We start from the raw sequence: 22,264 nt of genomic DNA, 5'->3' as shown, positions 1-22,264 counted from the left end.
GAGCAGATCTCCGCCTTGCCCCCCAGTGTGGGGGTGATCCTTAGTTAGGGTTGAGTCAGAAGAAAAATGCTATAGGCTCAAAAGAGGACAAAAAAGGATATATATATGCATATATGGATACATGAAACAAAGCCGTTCATCATCTCATACACAAAATTCCTTACCGAAGAGATATCCCCAGGGGGATAGATTTTCAGAATTAATTTTATTCACATGAAAAAATGTAATTAATGCATGATAGAGTTATTTCGAATTAATTCTCCTTTCTACTTCTTGCTCCCAATATGTCTTAATTGTTTAGGCTCAACTTCAGAAAATTGATACGAAATGCCCCAAATTGTGTCTTCTGGTAGAAAGGTTCATGCTCTAGTGAACATCTTGAACTCAATGCCTGCATGTTTTATTGGTAGAAAAATGTTGTTTTGCGTCTAAAAAGATGATGGTGTGACTTTATTAACTCAAAGGTATCAGTATGACTCTTGGTATCTCCATGAATTATTCTATGTAAAAATCGAGGGACTTTTTTTTGGGACAGGATAAGAAATGTTTGATCTTGCCATATTTCAAAAATTTATAATTCTTGAAGAATTAAAAGAATCCTTAATTCATTCGATATTCGCAGAACTAAAGATTAAAATTTGATCAATTATTCAACCTTAGAAGGTAGCATAAGTTTAATTACTTAAAAGATTAATCAAGTATAAAAGGTAGAACAAAAATGATTTCAAACAAAACAATGCTCTCAATGCAATGGTAGATGTAATGCCCCCATTATTTTCTAATTATCCATGCCCCTGAATCAATCAGGTTCTGGATCTTGCGCTTCAGTGCCTCACAATTCTCGGAGGAATGTCATGAGCTTCTTATGTGGTAACTGTGCACAATATCAATATCGTATCCCTCGGGATATGGGGACTTTTTTTCTCAGATCATTCTGGAAGGTTCAGTCTTATAATCAACTAAACATGCTCCAACTGTACTGATTTCAGCTTCTTGATTTTATGTAGTGTCACGTGGTAGGACCACTTTATAGAATCCTCTATGAATTAACTCTATGTTTTTTTTTATGAATTATGCATTTAAAAATGGTTAAATGAATGTTATGCAAAATGTAAATGCAGATGCCAAATGAGAATGCAAAAGGTGTCATTCCAGAGTGACCATCTTAAAACAACTTTCATTGAACACAAAGGTCTCTATACATCAAACAAACTTTACAGATAATGGACAGCTTTCACTCCTAGCTTTTCTATCTCCTTCAGAAGCCAGTTTATCTTCTAAGCATGATCCGGTGATGAGCCATCAATCTGCTTTAAATCTCTTGCAAAGACAGCTAACTCGACCAACTTATGAGCCACTTTGCTTGCTTAAGTAACCGCCTCATTCATAGCATTGTCTTTTTTCTCCACTTTACATTTCAACCTTTGAAGTTGTAAGCAATATTGACCATTCTCTCTAGTAAGAGACTCGATACGGCCATGAAGTTCTCGTGCAAGATTTCTATAATCATGTACCAACTATGTCATTATTTTATTGTTGGCTCTACTTGTTTCAAGTTCAATATCTTTCTTATGATTGTGGTTTTGAAATGAGGCTTCTGCGTCAGTAAGGGTTGTTCTCAACATTTTGTTCTTTGTTTTTCATATCCCTAACTCTTGTAAGGCTGTTTTACGTTCATTTTCTGCAATCTGCAGATCATGATAGCACCTTTTAGCTCGTTCTTTATACATTTTACAATTTCTTTTCCATTGTTCGATACCACTCTTCAATTTAGAGGCTTCTTTTGCCCACTCTTCTGGAGTATTGCCTAACCCAACACTTTGAAAGGTTTGATTGATTCTTTGAAAACCATCTTGCATGGCTTCCAATTCTCTATTTAGAATGTCCTTTTCATTTTGCAATTGAAGTATTTGAGCTTCATATTTCAATAGACGCTTTTCATTTTGGATACCCTTACTGATACTTTTGTCTTTGGACTCACTTAGTTTCGCCTCGACCAGATGTTTGACTATTGAACCTGGTTGACCCTCATTCTCAAATTCCAATACTTCATGCTCTAGTAAGTAATTAATTCGACGCTTAAAGGTAACACAAGTCTCGATATAATGTCCTTGAGCTCCTGCGTGATATTCACAGTTGGCATTGGCATCGTACCACTCCGGATATGGAGGTTGTAAAGGCTTCACATACTGCGAGGACACCTCTCGGGCTTCTAAAAGCTTATCATACAACTCCTTATATGATATAGGGATAGAATCAAAATGAGAGCCACCTCTAGGCTTAGATGGAACTGTAGTCTTCAGGTTTATTTCTCCTGACGATGTAAGTATACTCTCAAATGCCCTCGAGTTTTGATTGCATGGTTTCTTTTCATCCTTCTGGACTTCTACAATTGTCACCATTTCCTTGGGGTCTCTAGACAACTTGTTGATACGAATGGTGACTGAGCGTAGCTTCTCATACTGGCTATAATCAGCAAGTTTTAAAGTAGTTCCTTGTGTATTTGACACCTCAAGGTTGCTTTCGTTGAGCTCATTCTTTTCTGATGTAGAAGTCCCACTTCCTTTGGACAAAACATATATCCTATCCATAATCCTGGACATATGCTCTTTTATCTCTCTTATCTCCTTTCGCTCTTCCTCAACCATATGATCTTTGGGCGCAAATCTCTCCACTATTCTTGACGCTTTCTTAGGATGTCACTTCTCAGCTGTATTATAGCTTGCTTGATCACGAAACCCCTTGTCCATCATGAAAGCCTTCTACTATGCTGACCACTCACAAATCGACACCTTTTGATTATGTCATGATCATGCAATGCAGACAAAGAAAAAAACCACATAAAAAACAAGGTAGTACAAATAGGATAATAAAATAACAAAAAGAAACAATATCAAAATAAATAAGCCAATGCAAAAATAAGAATACAAATGCAAATGCACGAGGTGTTAACTCCGAAAGTGACCACTTATAGAACAACCTTCATTTAGACGACAAGAATTCATTACACCATATAGTCAAAATACAATTGCAACTTTTCATTTCCTTGAGTCGTACTCTTCATGGAATCTAACATTGCATCCAAAGTTTTCGGTGTACTTTATCACATTTGACGATGTCTGATGTCTTTAAATTGAATCTTGAAATTTCCATTTTTACTTCCAATGCGAAGTAGTCTTTATGTCTTTGTGAAGGGTCTTCTCGTCCTTGGTATGACTGTATCTGTCTCCTGAGGGAGCATCTCAACCTTTTCACCTTTAAAGGAAGTCTTCAATCATCTTTAGATTTGTTCATTCATCGGATGACCTTCTTCATGGATCATTTGAACATTTTTGGATCTCCCGATTTTGATTACATGGTTAAGAATTTCTTGTATCATTATGACCAACCTTCTTATTAGTCAATCACTTGCGAATTAACACCTTTGGATGACATGAAGATGCAAATGTAATAAATCCATAAAACCAAAATAGGTTAGTACACATAATATAAACAAAATAATAAAACCTACCCTCACATGCTGACTACCCAATCATGCTTTAATAGATCCTACCCAACATGAAATCTACCCCCATGCTTTGTCATTTACAAAAAATCCTAACCGCATGATATTTAATTCGCATATTTTTTTGAAAAACAAACCTAACCACATGATCTCTATTTCACATGCATTTATTCGAAAAGAAAAATATATTCTACGAATTTAAAGCAAAAGGGTTTAGAAACACTCCTCCTATATGTACACTTAATTTTGAGTTTCTACTAACAGACAGAGGTTCAGTATAGTTATACCTAGAGTGACCATTCTACGGTTCATTATATGCATGGTTTCAGCTCTATAAGAGAAAAGGTACTCGAATTGTCCTTGATGTTAGTGCCCCTTGGGCTGCCAAACCCGCAATCCTCACCCATTATAGGCTTAAACGGATCGAGTTCAATTCGAGAGGATACATTCCCTTATGTCTATGCGGAGAATAAATTCTCATGAAAACATAAGGTATATGAATCCCGAAGGCTACTTGCTAGGCCTGCACGGAGAATAAATTCTCACGAAGGCGTCGCTTTCGCCCCCACTTAGAAAGGTTCGAAGCTCGGGTATAGATCTTATGTTTTACAAATGCTCGTGACGTGTGTGAGGAGAAACATTCAACCCTTTGACTCAAAAGGAAAATGACACCATTCGACAAAACTTTTGACAAATCTGAAAACAAAAATAAAAATGTTAGTAAGACAATAATAAAATGAAGCAATTAAAAACTTCAATAAAAGGATCATAAGTTAACTAAAGACTCGAACTCATAATTTCTACCAAACGATAATGTGTAAGCGACTTACAAACTGACTCTCTAAAAAATGTCCCCAGCAGAGTCGCCAAGCTGTCGTAACCGTTTTTCGGCGGGGACAATCGTTTAATTGTTTTAAAAACAAGTTACGACTTTTTATTTTGGAAAATGGGTGATTTTGGAGTAATTTGAAATAAATTGAAAAGAATTAAAAAGAGTCGCCATCAACATTTGGGTTAGGTAGGTCGAATACCTAAAAATGTCTTTTAAAAACAATTTTAAGAAAAATCATTTTTTAAGACAAAAGTTGGTATGCGTTTACCAAAGATTCGTTTAAAACGGGTTCGGGAGTCGGTTACGTTTGGGGAAGGCAGCGCCCAAAATTGGTACTGTTTCGCTTACACGTTGTCGTAAATGGTGAAAAACATGAATTAAATATAAAATTAAATTATGATCCATTTACTGAAATTTAATTAATTTGCTTCAAATTAATAACTTAAATAAGAAATTCAAAGAACTGAAATAAAACAAATAAATATTACAAATCAAAATAAAAATAGAAAACAATAAATATTTAAATTTATAAAGACTAAAATAATAAAAAAACCTTAAGAATCAAAATAAAAAAATTAAAAAAATTAAAGGACTAAAATGACACAAACAGAAATTTAAAAGACTAAAATAGTAAAAATATAAATTTTGAAGACCAAATATCACAAGATGAAATTTAAAAGACTAAAATGGCAAAAACAAAAACTTTTAAATTTTAAACAGTAATTTCAAAAACTTAAAGGACAAAAATAACAAAAACAGAAACTCAAAGGACCTAAATAAAGTAAACAAAAACTCAAATGACTAAAATATTATTTACAAGAGTTTAAAGATCCAAAATAAAAAATATAACTTAAAGAATTAAAAAAGAAAAAAAATAAATTAAAGGACTTAATAAATAAAACAGGACCCTTTATTTAATCAGTTTCTATACTGTGTGCTTTGTACTTCACGTGAAAGTATAACCTTCCTCATATTCATGTTTTGTTACTAACAAAAAAAGTTGGAATAATTATGGTGTGCATTTGATTTGTTCTTAAAATATTTATTTACCTAAAGCATTACACATTAAAATTTGTTGTGTCGGTGCTATTACGGCTAGAAATCATAATCCCATATATGTTTGGTCAAGTTTCATTATTATTAACAGAATAAATAAATACTAAAATAAAAAAAAAACAAGAAACATGAATTATAATTAAACATAAATACTAACTAGAGGCTAAAATAACATATTTACAGATTGCATAGCCAATTTTCGAAATTTAAGGAAAAACATGAAATCAGTGATTAAAATAGGATGAATTCAAAAATAAAAGGATTAAATAGTAATTAAGTAAAACATCCAGTAAAGACTAAAATAAAGAATTATAAATATTATAACCAAAATCAAAATATTAAAAAAATATATAACATACTAAATCAATGACTAAATTGGAATAATTACAAATATGATAACCAAAATCGAAAATAATAAAATAATTAAAATAAGACTAAAATAAAATAACAAACATTTAAAAGACTAACTCATAAATATACATAAATATAGAATAACATAATAATATGTTTTTTAATAATATACAATTAAGAAATAAGTAAACAATATGTATTAATAACACATTTGAATCAGAATAATAACATTGAAATGAACTAAACAAACAAAACGTTTATTTTCCAAACAATAATTAAAGGATTAAAAAAAAAGTTAAACAAGTTTAGAAATCGAAACATTAATGATTATTAAATTACGAACATAGGTCTAAATAAAATAAAATAAAATAGGAATAAAAAACATAAAACATATATTAAACCAAAATATATGAGTAAAATACGAACAATAGTATGAGACCAAAACCAAAACATAAACACAAAATAATTCAAAACTCAAAATATAATATGAGCAAATCCGATTTAAGGACTAAAATAGGATATTGTAAAATACAAAGGGCCCCAAATGAAATTAACTCAAACCCTATAGATATTAAAGATGATGACTAGAATGAATGCAGAACATGTGACTTAAAACATAAAATACACAATTTTACACAATAATAAATATCAAGGATTACAATCGAATAATATGCAATTAGAAGTCCAAAATATAAATAGGAATAAATACTATAACTAAGTTATAGGGACTGAAATAAAATGTAAAATAGAGATACAAAATTAGAAACATAAAAACGTTGGATTTAGGGACCAAGTTAAAATGCACATAGAATATGAAGGTAAAATTAAAAGGTTCAGGAAACATGAATTTAAGGACTAGAGTGCACTAAACCTAAAACAGGCATGGCTACTTCAGAAATAAAACCATTCTCCGTGAATGAATTACCCTAGATCCCCTGATTAAACGATGTGTTTTGTCCAAATTAACTAAAATCTTAAATGAAACTTAACCTAAAAAATAAACATCATTTCAGCTAAACATGAAACTATTCTCACCTACCACGTAACTACAAACCAAAAAGTAGACAGCTCATGGCCCACCATATAACAAAGAGTTTTCAACACAAACAAAAACCAATATCCAATAATAGAACGAAGCACCTCCCTCCATATTCTACAAATCTTAAAACAAAAACTAAAGCAACCCAGATTCTTTATACACACCTAGGACTTGTTAAATTCTCGCCATAGCCGAGACTTCAAAAAGCCTTAGTCTTCACAGGTCATCGTATGTCGGTGACCAAATCAACCTCCAATCGTCCTCCAAATCAATCGATGAGGATCATAAACCACCCTAAAGAGCCTAGATGCCTCATTCTTCTTCTCTATTCGACCGGACAGAAACCCAACCCCTACACCTCGCCTTCGGCGACGATGACCTCTCCAAGAAAAGTCTAACGACTTAGGTAAACAGACCCTACTTTCTCTCTTTTCTTTTTTACTATTTCAAAACAAAAAAATCTAAAAAAGTTCAATCTTTTGCTTTCTTATTTTCTTGATTTTGTATAGTTTTGTTTCTCTGGTTTTTCGCTTAGGGAATTAGAAATAAAAAAAATGATGTGCTTTCGATCCATGTTTTGTTGTTTCTGCACATTGCCTTAAAAACGAAAAAAAAATAAAATAACGAAAAGCTACTGTAAGTAAGAATAAAGAAAAAAACCTTGAGATGAATGTACTTGGATGTTAGGAAAATCTCGTTTCTATTTCTTTCGAATCAAATAAGGAATATTTCCCCGTTTACAGATATTTGTTGTTGAGTTTTCTCATACCCCAATTACAAGAAATTTCCTTTTGGTATTCTCCTCCTCCCTCTGTTCATATTTTTTCCTCCTTTTTTATTTCTCTTCTCAATACCGAATCCTCTTGTCATTGCATGCTTATTTTCTATGCGTTTGGTGAGATTTTGATGTGTTTAGTTGGGATTAGGTGTTGCTTTGACATGGGTTGTCGTTGACTTGGTAGATTTGTGTAGGTTTATCGATGGTGACAGCTCGAGATATCTCAGCTTGATATCTCTACGATGCCTTCAGCTTACAACTGGTGGCATGCGACGACTGTTGGCTCGAGATGAGCTGGTGTACGGCAGTTGTTGGCTCGGTGAAGGATCTGGCGTGGCTGGGGAAGCTGGCGGCGGCTTTGGTTTAGAGATTAGGGTTTCAAAAACCCTAAAGCTACTGGGTTGTCATTTGGGATGCTTGGGTTTGCTTGTTGGGTCACTGGTGTTGGGCCTCTTGGTATTTGTAATTGGGCCTGTAAATATTGTAAAATAATAATAATAATAATAATAATAATAATAATCATACTATAGTATATAATAATAAATATAATATATATTTTAATCCCAATCAAAAAAATGGGTGTCTACAGTAGTTATCTTGGCCAAACGAGAAATTCAACATCACTCAGGTACTAGACAAGCTACTAAGAAAATCATGGAGGATAAAATACAACATTTCGAAGAACAACATAATAAAGAACAAGCAGAGATGAGAATGAAGTTAGAGAAAATTGAAGCCAGTATAGCAAACTCACAAGACAGTATGATGCAGAAAATAGAAGATATGCTCAAAAAGCAGGCTACCATTGGAAAAATTCATTAAAATCCTGTATCTTTTAAGCAGGAACCTATGTATCCTTTAGGTTTCCCGCCGGAACCGGTTTATCACTCTGGTATCAAACCTGTACAAATCCATGCTCGCACATCGGCACTTCAAGAGACCAAACCCAATGAAAATCAACAAGTGAATCATGCATCTTTAAGCAAAAATCAGCTTATATCAGATATGAAGATATGAGATTTTAATGCTGAACATCTAATTCCAGATTTGAATGAGCTGAATGAGAAAGAAAAAGCAAATAAAGAATTGACCAGACATATCAAGAGCTTAGAAGAAAGAATAAAATCCGTATAAGTAACTGAATCATTCTATGGGTTTAACGCTAATGAATTGACCTAATCCTCCACATCAAGTTCAAAATTCCGGAATTTGAAATATATGACGACACTACATGCCCTTCGTCCCACAATACCATGTTTTGTCGCAGAATGGCAGGCCATGTGAAAGACGAGAAATTGTTAACTCATTGCTTTCAAGATAGCTTGGCAGGACCAGCCTTAAAGTGGTATACTCAACTGACCAAAGCCAACATTAGATCCTGAAAGGATCTGGCAAAAACATTTCTAGAGTAGTACCGCCACGTTATAGATATGGTCTCTGATAGATGGACTCTCCAAAACCTGGAGAAAAAGAATAGTGAAACATTCATACAGTACGCTCAGAGATGGCGTGACACAACAGCGCAAGTTCAACCACCTCTATCAGAAAAAGAGGCCATAATAATGTTTGTCCACAATTTGAAGGCTCCATATTTAAGCCATCTAATGGGGAACACAACCAGAAATTTTGCAGATCTGGTCATTTCTGGAGAACTCATTGAAAATGTCATGAAAAGTGGCAAAATTGTATCAAATGAGGGGTCTAGTTCCAAAAGACCCATGTACCGAAAAAAGGAGAACGAAGTTAACAATGCGAATTCTTACAACAAGGATACTTTGAGAAGTGTTACGATAACCCAACCAAGGGTTAAGAAAGAAGGAACAAACATTAATCGAACAAAATCCAGAGGATCTAGCAGGGAAAATGAAAGGCTTTCCTTTACACCCTTACCAGTACCCTATACAGAGATCTATGATTCACTATTAAAGGCAGATGTCATCCATCCTTATCATTTGATTCCCATGCAACCACCATTCCCTCCATGGTACGGTGTGAAAGCACACTATGTTTATCATGACGTAATTACGGGTCACTCTATTGAAAATTGTTTGGCATTCAAAAGGGTGGTCCAAAATCTGATTAATACTGGAAAACTAGAATTCAATTCACCAACTACATCAAATCATCCGCTGCCAAATCATGGAGATAAAAATGTGAACGCAATCCAGGAAGGGAATAGAAGGAAAACAAAAAATGATGTCTCTAAAATTAAATCTCCCTTTGGTTGGATATTTCAACAACTCTCCTTATTTGGTATGAGTCAGCAACAATTCAAACCAAAGCATAATGAAGGCGAGAATTATTGTGAATATCATCAAGAAAAGGGATATGGAATTTAACTATGCCCTGAATTTAGGGATTTGGTGTAAAAATTGATGAATGACAAAGAGATAGAGTTCTTTGAAGAAGAACTAGGAAAAAGAGAAGATGATGTTTGCGCATCAGAAGATTCTAAACCTAAGCAGAGAACAAGTGATCCCATGATTATCACTGTGAAATCATCTACAGTGAATCCTGCACCAACAAAGTCGAAATTGGTTATCACAACTCCTTTACCATTTCCATATAAGGATACCCGTAGGGTACCTTGGAATTATACTACTAATGTTTCAATGGTAGGAGGATATGTTTCTCTGGAAAAAACAGAAAAGAAAATATAGAGTGTGGATTCGACATCTGAGTCAGTAAGTGAAGTCGGATTCTTTACAAGAAGTGGGAGGTGTTACTATCCCGAGACATCAAATGCATCAGAATAGGAAAAAGCAAAGGGAAAAGCTACAATGATACCCCAAAAGGTATTTGATGATGAATCCCCCGCCAACAGTCAATGAGCCCGTAACAGAAAAACAAGCATAAGAATTCTTGAAATTTCTAAAACATAGCGAATATAGTGTGGTTGAACATCTACATAAACAACAAGCGCGAATTTCAATTCTTGATTTGTTGATGAATTCAGAAGTACACAGAAATGCCTTGATGAAAATGCTCAATCAGACATTTATCCCAGAAGATATATCTCTCAACAAGCTTGATAGGATTGTGGGGCACATAGCCGCTGATAATTACATAACGTTCACTGATGATGAAATACCTGAAGGTGGAATGAGATCAGTGAAAGCTTTGAATATTAACACACATTGTCATGGCCATGTTTTGCCAGGAGTATTAATTGACAATGGATCTGCTCTTAACTTGATGCCTCTGGTCACACTTCAAAGGATGCTGGTAGATAAATCGCACATAAAGAGTTATCAGAATGTAGTGCGAGCTTTTGATGACACTCAAAAGGAGGTGCTAGGAAAAATGGAAATACCATTATTGCTCGGACCAGTAGTATACAATATTGACTTTGTGGTAATGAATATCCACCCTACATATAATTGTTTGTTGGGGAGGCCGTGGATTCATTCTGCAGGAGTTGTTCCTTCTTCGTTGCATCAGAAATTGAAGTTCTTTGTTGATGGTCAACTGATATGTGTAGGAGCTGAAGAAGAAATCGTTGCTTCTATAACAAGTGATGCTCTGTATATTGAGACCAATGATGATGCTCTCGAGTGCTCTTTTAGAGCTTAGGAATTTGTCAATGCAACCTTTATTGCTGAGGGAAGCAAAATTCCATATCCCAGATTGTCTGATTGCACTAAAATGACTGTACGACAGACCTTAGGCATCAAAGCTAAAACCGAGAAAGGTTTGGGAAAGAATCTTCATGGAAGTTTAGTTCCTGTGAATATGAAGATGAAGAAAGATCGTTTTGGGCTTGGATTTAAGCCTAATTTTCAGCAAAGGAACAAAGAAATGAAAAGAAGAGGTGAAAATAGAAAGGCAAGATTGAAGGGAGAATAAATTCCTTGGGAACGCATGTCTTTCCCTCATCTGAAGTCCACATCGGAGGAATGGTTAATGTAGAACAATAGCTTGTTGATGCTCTTAAAGAAGAAAAGTTGACAAAAGATCAAAACATGGTTGAGGAAGATATGGGATGATTATTTATCAACATGATCACAAATGACTACAAGACTAGAAAATTCTTGGCGGGGATTCGCCCTTGTCTTTCTGGAGAAACACTCAACAATTGGACTACTGAAGATCTCCCTGTAGCTTTTAGTATTAACTCAGAGTAATACTCATAACTAATCTTTATGCTTTAGCCCAAGAATATAAAAGGTTTTTGTTATCTTGTAAGGGCAATTATGTTAAGTTCACTTAATATCAAATATAAGAAGCTTTCTTAAAATTATCAAATGGCAATCATTCTTTATACCTTACATTTTTACATTCATTATTCTTTATATTTATTTCATAAATTTACTATATCCTTTCGGAAATATGTTCGATTTAAATTTACAGGTGTCACAATGTTAATAGCATGATTATTCCTAAATTTAATCATGAGATAAATTTAGAGCGGCCCATATGTTTGGAGGAAATCAATGAGTGTGAGGATGAAAAAGAATGTGATGTTCCTACCGAATTGATAAGACTGGTAGAAAAAAAAGATAAACAACTTTTACCTCACAAAGAAAAGATTAAGACTGTAAATCTGGGAACCGATGAAGAAATGAAAGAAGTGAAAATTGGTACTACTTTGTCAGCCCAAATAAAATGAGAATTGATAGATCTCCTCCAAGAGTTCAAAGATATCTTCGCCTGGTCTTATCATGATATGCCTGGTTTGAGTACAGATATAGTGGTCCATAAACTTTCGATTAGTCCAGAATATAAACCTGTTCAACAAAAGCTCAGACGAATGAGGCCAGAAATGTTGTTGCAGATTCAAGAGGAAGTGATGAAGCAGATTAATGTAGGTTTCCTACAGGCAGCCAAATATCCAGAATGGGTAGCCATCATAGTTCCAGTACCAAAGGAGAATGGGAAAGTTCGAATGTGTGTAGATTACATAGATCTTAACAAAGCTAGTCCGAAAGATAGCTTTCCATTACCTCACATAGAAACGTTGGTAGACAATATTGCAAGACATGCATGGTTTTCATTCATGGATGGCTTTTCAGGGTATAATCAGATAAAAATGAACCATGAGGACATGGAAAAAACAACATTTATAACCATGTGAGGCACATTCTGCTACAAAGTAATGCCATTTGGATTGAAAAATGCAGGGGCAACGTATCAAAGAGAAATGGTAACTCTGTTTCATGACATGATGCACACAGAGATTGAAGTATATGTGGATGACATGATTGCCAAGTCTCGAACCAAAGAAGAACATATTCAAAATATGAGAAAGCTTTTCCAGAGATTGAGAAAGTATCAATTAAAGCTTAACCCCGCTAAATGCACTTTTGAGGTAACATCAAGGAAGCTTTTGGGATTTGTAGTTAGTCAAAAAGGAATTGAGATTGATCCAGATAAAGTAAAAGCAATTCAAGATCTTCCACCACCTAACACAAAAAAAAGAAGTTCGAGGATTTTTGGGAAGATTAAATTATATATCTCGATTCATTTCTCAATTAACTGACAAATGTGATCCAGTGTTCAAGTTACTTCGAAAGAACAATCCTGAAGTCTGGAATGATGAATGTCAAGAAACTTTGGATATTATTAAGAAATATTTATCCAATTCCCCCATTTTAGTATCACCAGTGCCTGATAGACCGTTAATTCTTTACTTGACAGTCTTTGAAAATTCGATGGGATGCGTACTGGGACAACATGATGAATCTGGAAGAAAAGAAAGCCATTTATTATTTGAGTAAGAAATTTATTGATTGTGAAATTCGATACCCACCAATACAAAAATTATGTTGTGCTTTGGTGTGGGCTACTCGAAGACTCAGACAATACATGTTATATCATACCACTTGGCTGATATCTAGACTTGATCCGTTAAAGTTCTTAATGGAATCACCAGTTTTGACAGGCAAAATGGCTAGATGGCAGATGTTATTATCCGAGTTTGATATTGTATATGTCAACCAAAAAGTAATAAAAAGAAGTGTCATAGCTGATTTTTTGGCCAGTCGAGTATCAGTCTCTGAGTTTTAACTTTCCAGATGAAGATTTGTTGTGTATATCCATGAATGAAAAAGTCATAAAAAATGATGAATCCTGGAAGCTTTATTTTGATGGAGCATCCAACGCCTTGGGAAGAGGAATTGGGGCAGTGTTGATTTCTCCAGAAAATATTTATTATCCTTTCACAAGCAGACTGGAGTTCTTTTACACTAATAACATGGCGGAATATGAAGCTTTTGTCATGGGATAGAAGGCAGGCATAGAAAGGAAAATTAAATTTCTCAAGATATACGGAGATTCATCGTTAGTAGTGTATCAACTACGAAGAGAATGGGAAAAAAAAGATCCCAAATTACTAGAATACCAAAATTTTACCCTCGAATTAGTGAAATAATTTGAAATCGCATTCAATTATCTCCCTCGAGAGGATAATCAAATGGAAGATGATTTGGCTACATTAGCTGCTATGTTTCAAGCAAATAAGAAAGTTGATATGATGACAATCAAAATGCAATTATATGAAATTCTTGCACATTGCTACAGTGTGGAAGAAGAGGCAGATGGCAAGCCATGATATTATGATATCTTCCAATATATCAAGTATCAAAGCAATCCACAAAATGCATCTGAGATTGATAAAAGAACATTGAGAAGAATGGCTGATGGATACTTTCTTGATGGTGAAACTTTGTATAGAAGAAGCAATGATCAAATGCTATTGAGATATGTAAATGCTAGCGAAGCCAGAAGTATCATTGAGGAAGTACACAGTGGGATATGTGGAACACATGCAAATGGTCTTTCCATGGCTAGAAAAATAATGAGATATGGGTATTATTGGGCTACCATGCATACATATTGCATTGATTATGCAAGAAGATGTCATAAATGCCAGATATATACAAATAAAATTCATGTACCTCCATCGCCTTTACATGTGATGATAGCACCTTGGCCATTTTCTATGTGGGGAATAGACGTTATTGGGGTAATCACACCAAAAGCATCAAATGGACATTGTTTCATCCTGGTGGGAATTAACTATTTTACCAAGTGGGTTGAAGTTGCTTCATATGCCAATATTAAGAGGTCTACAGTTTGTAAATTTATAAAGAAAGAAATAATCTGCCGGTATGGGTTACCAAAGAGAATCATTACAGACAATGCTCTGAACTTGAACAACAAAATGATGACTAAACTTTGTGCACAGTTTAAGATCAAGCATGCAAACTCAGTGACATATAGCCCAAAGATGAATAGGGCAGTTGAAGAAGCAAATAAGAACATCAAGAGAATCATTACAAAGACTACTAAAACTTACAAAGATTGGCACGAGAAGTTATCTTTTCCCTTATATGCATATTGAACTACTGTGCGAACATCTACTTGGACAACGCCTTTTTCTTTAGTCTATGGAATGGAAGCTGTCTTACCGATTGAAGTTGAGATCCCATCACTTCGAATCTTAAGAGAGGTAAAATTAGATGAATCTGAATGGATCCAAGCTCGATTTGATCAGTTGAACCTTATTGATGACAAGAGATTGAAAGCTATTTGTCATGGGCAGATGTATCAGAAACGGATGATTAAATCTCATGACAAAAAAGTACATCCAAGAGAATTCCAAGAGGGTGATCTAGTGCTGAAAAATATCTTGCCTATACATAAAGATTTCTGTGGGAAATGGATGCCTAATTGGGAAGGGCCATATGTTGTAAAAAAGGCCTTTTCCGGAGGAGCGTTGATCTTGGCAGAAATGAATGAAAAAGTTCTAAGAAACCCAATAAACTCAGATTCTGTCAAGAAATATTATGCTTGAAGAAAAAAATGAAAAAGAAAGAAAAATGAAATGAAAAAAATGAAAAAAAATGAAAAATAATAATAATAGAAAATGAGGGTCAAGATGAAAACCCGCAAAGGGCGTCTTGCAACCAAATGAAGGATTTGAGTTGAAAACCTAAAAGGGCGGCTCAAATACATGTTGATATTAGGTATATGGCAATTAAACCCTCTTAAGAGTTTGATATTTTGGGAGAAACTTTACATCTACAAGCATTCTGGCAACGTTTGAGATCTTCCAGACATAAGCTTACCTCAGTGCTCTAAATTATATCAATTTGATAGTTTAGAAATACTTATGCTAATAATTTGTTGAGTCGTTTGAATTTTTATAATTCCTATGTTTTCCACGACTTTGAATACATTTCTATATATTTATTATTTATTCCAAGTATTCTTTTTAAAATTCAATTTATTCATTCATATAAACACCTTGTAAATGGATTAACATAATCTTGAAATAAACAAAAGATTTCTGGATATCACTTTATGTTAATACTTTTAAGTGCATGGAATCTAAAGTAAGTCTTATCAACATTTGCAATCATTGTTGAAAAGCAAACAAGTTATTACCATCATAGAGTCATTTGGAAGCAAGTAAAACAGAAAAGCAGAAAAGAAATTCTGGGCAGAAGCCACATGAAAGAATGAATGTGTTGTCAAATGTTTTAAGAACCAATAATTATGGTGCTGAACTAGCAATTATGGTGCTAAACCAATGTTGCGATCATATGGTGTTTTCATTTATTAATCTAAAATGAAGTTTGTCTTTTTCAAGACTAAGCTTTGAAGTGAAATATGATGAAGATTTCTTTCCACAGAAGGGGAGCTGAAATTTTAACCCAAAAAAAACTAGTGGAGCTAACTAAGATTGAATAGCATATTGTTGTTAAGCATCTCGACATGATATGGTCTGAATGGCTTTGTTCGAGATCCAATTAGATGTGGAGACATGAATGGAATTAGGATGAATCCTCCTTATGATGTGTTTCAAGAGTCAAATCAGAATAGATACTGCTCTCTTATTTACTAAGTTTGGCATATTTATATCACTTCAAAGATGATAGATTCTCTCTTCAAAGATGATAGATTCTCTTTTCAAAGAAGAAAGATTTATTGGATTTCTACACAAGTGAAGAAAGATCGAGTTCACCACTTTGAAATCAAATAAAGATGAACTTAACATTCATGCATCATATTTAGACATTTGCAAAATAGAAGCATTTTCATTCATTTTATCCATGTTGAATATTCGACAGGAATTTCAAAGATTTTAGCAAAGATTCGAATCCATCATTCAATAGATCAACATTTCCAGGTAGAGTTCACAATGAGAAGAACTCATCTGAAGAAGGAAGAAGAAGTTCATAATGAGAAGAACTTGTTCAACCTTTTGCTCAAATTTATCAATCGATGGATCAACATTGCCAGGTAGAGTTCATAATGAGAAGAACTCATCTGAAGAGGAAAAACAAGTTCATAATGAGAAGAACTTGTTCAACCTTTTACATGACTCTATCACAGAATGAGATAGATCAACATCAACTTTTCTAGAGAAAGTTCATAATAAGAAGAACTTATCTGAAAAGGAAGAAGAAGTTCATAATGAGAAGAACTTGTTCAACCTTTTGCATGACTCTATCACAGAAGGAGATAGATCAGCATCAACTTTTCCAGAAAAAGTTCATAACAAGAAGAACTTATCTGAAGAGGAAGAAGAAGTTCATAATCAGAAGAGCTTGTTCAACCTTTGTATGACTCTATCACAGAAGTAGATAGATCAACATTAACATTTCCAGAAGTGTTCATAATGAGAAGAACTCATCTTAAGAAGGAGAAGAAGTTCATAATGAGAAGAACTTGTTCAACCTTGCCTTAATTCGTTACATATGAAGCCAAATTAACAACCCATATTTTGAGGGTCAACATTTCCAGAAGGAGTTCATAATGAGAAGAACTCATCTGAAGAGGAAGAAGAAATTCATAATAAGAAGAACTTGTTCAACGTTGCTTTAATTCATCATATATGAAGTTGAATCAATGACACCTCTTTTGAGGGTCAGTATTTCTAGAAGGAGTTCATAATGAGAAGAAATCATCTGAAGAGGAAGAAGAAATTCATAATGAGAAGAACTTGTTTAACCTTTTGCTAGATTTCATCACAGAACAAAATGGATTATCATTCCCAGTGGAAGAGTTCATAATGAGAAGAACTAGTCCTAAAGAAGAAGAAGTTCATAATAAGAAGAATTTGTTCAACATTTACGTCTTAATTAAGAAAAGTCAATTGGACAAAAACTTATTGTTTTTTTTCGTCTTTGCTCTATTCTTGTTAACACAAGAATGAGCAAAGAGGGGAAGGTATAAACACTAAGTTTTTGTCCCATTTATTATTATTATAAAAAATAATAAAAATTACAATTAATTTTATAGGCCCAGAACTAGAACCCGGAGGCCCAGATCCAAAACCCGGAAGCCCAGATCCAGACCCGACCAAACACCAATCTAGGGTTTTTTACATCATCTCAGCCGTCAGCAATCCCAGCCAATGGATTTAAAGAGATCCAACAGTCCAAAGAAAATCCAGCAGAAACCCTAGGGTTGGTGAACCCTAGGGTCTATTCCGGCGCCGCCTTTAATCACTCCGAACTGCTCCGCCGTTATGTTCCCTAGTAAGCTGCTGCCACGACTTCAAAGGCTCTAGATGATGCTAGGCCAGCCGCACATGTTGTTACCCTATGGCGAGTCACCACCATAGCTTCGGTGACTCACCGAGGGCCACCTTTGTGACCGTTTTGAAAGCAACGTCGATGAAGCCTATAAAAAGGCCATCCCCTACAGAGAAAAAGAGGAGGAGGAGAGCAAGCAAGCACCAGAAAAAAACCATAGCAGCCAAACATTAAAGCAAAAGAAGAAAAGAGATCGAGAATACTTATCCACAGTGGTTGGAGTCTCTACGCCTCATCGGAGACTTGAATCGCCGAAGGTATAAATTTAGATCTAGGAAAGTTTATGATTTTTTAAAAGAAACAGAAGCTAGATTTGGCTTTAGGGTTGTGTGATCTACGATTTAAGGTAGTTTTCACGTTTTTCGACCACCGTGTGTGGTGACCGGCGGTGGTGATTGACGCCGGAGAACGGCGGCGACGGTGGTCGGAATTCCCTCCAGTGAGGGAGTTCTAGAGAGAGTTAAGAGCTTCTCTCTCTAAAAAGAGAGAAGCAAAGTGAAAAATGGCCTAAAGGTCGATTTCTGGGGTATTTATAAGGGATGTTTCTGTAATTTCCCACATGGCAAAATCACATCCGTGATCCCTTCAAATTTATATCCTTTTGCAATTTGGTCACTAAATTGATTTTCGAAGTCTTTTAATTTTATCTTCTTATTTTATTTTATTATGTTATAGTCCCTGCCATATTTATTAAATATTTAGGGTAAATATATTATTTAGTCCCTTATATTTTAGTAATTTTTATTTTAATCCCGTATTAATATTTATAGTTAAATTACATTGTTATTACTTATATTATATAATATTTTAAGTTATTTCTATTAAATTTGATATTTTACAATTTAATCCTTAAAAGCATGTTTCTGTTTATTTTAATTTAGCATTTATATTTTATTTTATTTCTATTATTACCTTTTATGTTTAAATATTTTTAAATTTAGTACTTTAGTTATTATTTTTTTATTTTAGTCACATATGTATTCTAATAATATATATTAATAATAAATTACAAATAATAAATAATTAAAATAATAATAATAAAAGACAACATGCTTAAAGTCTTATTTAGTGGATATAGTGGGTAAGAATAATATAATATAATTTTGAATTTGAATTTGCTTAGCATAATCGGTCATTACCTAACCTAAAAAAATTAATTAATAAATAAAAGGTGTCTTGGTAAATTATTACTTTTGACTAACTAAATGTCCCCATTACGTACATCTACATTATTACTAGGAACCAAAACCTTTGATTTATTTGTCATAGTTTTAATAAAACTAATAATTAATTTGTATGTGGTTAGTAAATTATTACTTTTAAGAAATTATATTTTTAAATTCAATTCCAAAATTATAACTTTTGTAATTCCTAAACTTTGATTTTTGTAGTTTCTACATAAATTGTGTGATAATGTACTCATTAAATTATTAATTTTTTTAATGTTTTATGTTAATTAATTTGATTGATTTTATAAATTAATTAAATAATAATATTTATTTATTTTTAAATATTAAGAAAGGGTTGTCTTAAAGTAACTAGAGATTATATTCTAGTATTTTAAAATAAATAAATATCTTGTTTATAAAGACCTAAAAAATATATTTATTTTAGTTTTGGTTATATTAAATTATTTTAATATTAAATTATTAGAATTTTCTATTAAATATAATTATGCAATTGAATCTGGAATAATAGGATCATAAATTAAATTCATATTTGAATTCTTAAATTTTCATTAATAGAGATAATTTTATAATCGACGGGTACTAATTTTGGGCGTTGTGAGGTGTTAATCATTCTCCAAACATAATCGACAATGAACCCCTTTTTATTATTAAAAATAATGATTTTTTGGTTAAACGCATACCAGTTTATCTTTTAACTGATGTTTTCTTAAAAACTTTTTTAAAATATGATTTTTAGGTATTCGACCTATCTGACCCAAAAGGTCGATGGCGACTCCCAAAACATTTCAATAAAAAACTATTTATCCATATTATTTTTCTTGCCAAATAAAATTTCGTACCCGGACAAAAACCGGTTATGACAATGTGCATCTAAGAATTAATAATTGCAAAGCTTACGCACAATAAAATGAAATTGATACCGTAGAATAATACCATGACTGCATTACTTTTCCTCAAACTTACCCCTCCAAAGCTCCCCAAAACGATGATAACATTCTGCCGGCCCCATCCTATAGAAACATCAACTTTCTACGTAAGTAAAGCAACACCGATCGCTACAATTGGAAAACATGAGAATATTACAGACAAACACCCACTGTCTTAGCATATCATAATCGTATAAATAAGGAAATTATTAAATATCTTAAAACTATAATTGGTAGGGGGTATTCAACGAGGAATACCCTTCCAAAAATAGGCATATGCCGCTTGATGTAGAGAGCTCATGATATTCTTTAATAAAAGGCAAAAGAATAGTTAGTTCTATGCTTAACACACGGCTCCGTGAGATTGGAAGGGTGCTATTTGTTAGTTTATAAACATGAGGAAAAGCTGTTAACCTGCTCAGTGCGATGTGGGATAGTGGAACTTGACTTGCGGTAATTTCATTTGAATCGTTCCTTCCTTTTAATTTTGTACCAGGAAAAAGAAAACACCAAGCTTTTTTATTTTTTGCTACCATCTCCAAGATTTAATAAGCATAAATTCTGCTCTCATGATACTAGATATATCAACTATTAATTTTTTTACTACATTTATATATTTTATAATCGTTCTCCAATTTAGAGATTATTCGGTGGTTTCTTTTGAAATTGAAAAAAAAAAAATACTACTCAGGAAGCTAGAGTGAGAATTAGCAGATTTAAAACTGCTCTGGTAATCAAATTTAAAACTGGAGGTGTCCCTAAATAGAATGACAAATGGTAATCGAATTCCATCTGGTTCAGGCAATAATAAGGAAAACTAAAGTTGATGCAATAGCTTGATCGAAACAAAATAACTTCGTAATAGGTTTATCAGATTTAACATACAATGCCAAAACAAGTGAGAGGAAGAGTTGATTAAATAACAGAAACATTAACTTGTAAACAAATAATGACGTAGGCTCTCCCACTCGGGGAGACGTTAGGCAGGTGCACCTTCTGAGTGCAATGAAAGCCACCAACCTAGGCCATGGATCTTACTGATCACCCATCAACCCCGTCCAGGTAAGTATGTTGCAAAGTTTGCCCATACTTTTTCTTTATAAGCATTGCTCAACTCCCCTCTTTGATGTCTTCCTGGTGTGGGCTTGGAGTTGTTGCCAGAGTATCCGAGTTTTTTTTATTTTATTTTTGACAAATATGAGCAAATCAGCTAACCTGGAATGACAAGTTGAGACTCAGTTTCTCCAGCAAACTAGTGATGCTAAGATATAGTTCAAATATGGATATTTTAACTTAACTTAAAATCCTCTGGCTGTGATGCACAGTTTCTATATGGTGCTCAAATTTCAAGTGGGACAAATATGGTTTTGGTTTTGATGAGTTATTGAAGCACCAAAAGATTTTGGCCTCAGGATTTCGATCACCACCCTTCCAATCAGACCAAATTATTGATTTTGTAAACCATTTTGGTTGCAGCAGAAACACAACTTCCATAAACCAAGTGTTGTGGACATTAATATGATGCATGGCTCCTTATTTTGCATGTGCATCTAAGAATTAATAATTGCAAAGCTTACCCCAACAACATGAAATCAATACCGTTTCCATGCTATAGAACAATATCTTGTCTGCATTCGTTTCCCCCAATCTTACCCCAAAAATCATCCAAAGCTCTCCAAATCGAATACCAGAAGGCGAAGAAACCATGAAAACTTGCAGAATGGTCTCAACCATATTTACCCAATGACTAAAGAGCAATTGATTACACCACCAAAGCTGCTGAAAACAACGCTGGATTACTCAATTTAACAGATGTGCGACATAACACTTTCACCCCTCAAAACTAAACTCTCCCTGCAAGTCCATGATCGGGTCATTGACAATTTCAGTCCACTTGCTCTCTAAAATTCAGATCCTCTTTGCTTCTTTTTTCTCTTTAGTACATAAACAACAAATTACATGGTGAAAATTTTTTAGATAATCGTTTGAAGCTTGTTACATCTATTTTATAATTTGATTTTAACTACAACTGCCTGTCCGTCC

The 22,264-nt window shown here is 33.7% G+C and overlaps 2 non-coding genes across 2 annotated transcripts; both read right to left on the bottom strand.

Annotated features, from left to right (window-relative positions):
* Positions 1-20,460: 20,460 nt before the first annotated feature.
* On the bottom strand, positions 20,461-20,577 carry LOC120184677. The gene has a single exon (XR_005522059.1). It is a non-coding gene; the product is annotated as a U5 spliceosomal RNA (small nuclear RNA).
* Positions 20,578-21,134: 557 nt separating this feature from the next.
* Positions 21,135-21,291, bottom strand: LOC120184680. The gene has a single exon (XR_005522062.1). It is a non-coding gene; the product is annotated as a U1 spliceosomal RNA (small nuclear RNA).
* Between the last annotated feature and the right edge of the window lie 973 nt (positions 21,292-22,264).

This window comes from Hibiscus syriacus, unplaced genomic scaffold (assembly GCF_006381635.1).
Source record: "Hibiscus syriacus cultivar Baekdansim isolate YM2019G1 unplaced genomic scaffold, ASM638163v2 tig00112925_pilon, whole genome shotgun sequence".
NCBI classification, from domain to species: Eukaryota; Viridiplantae; Streptophyta; class Magnoliopsida; order Malvales; family Malvaceae; genus Hibiscus; species Hibiscus syriacus.
The sequence above is the reverse complement of the archived record's forward strand: the minus strand, read 5'-3'. Positions and strand labels throughout refer to the sequence as shown.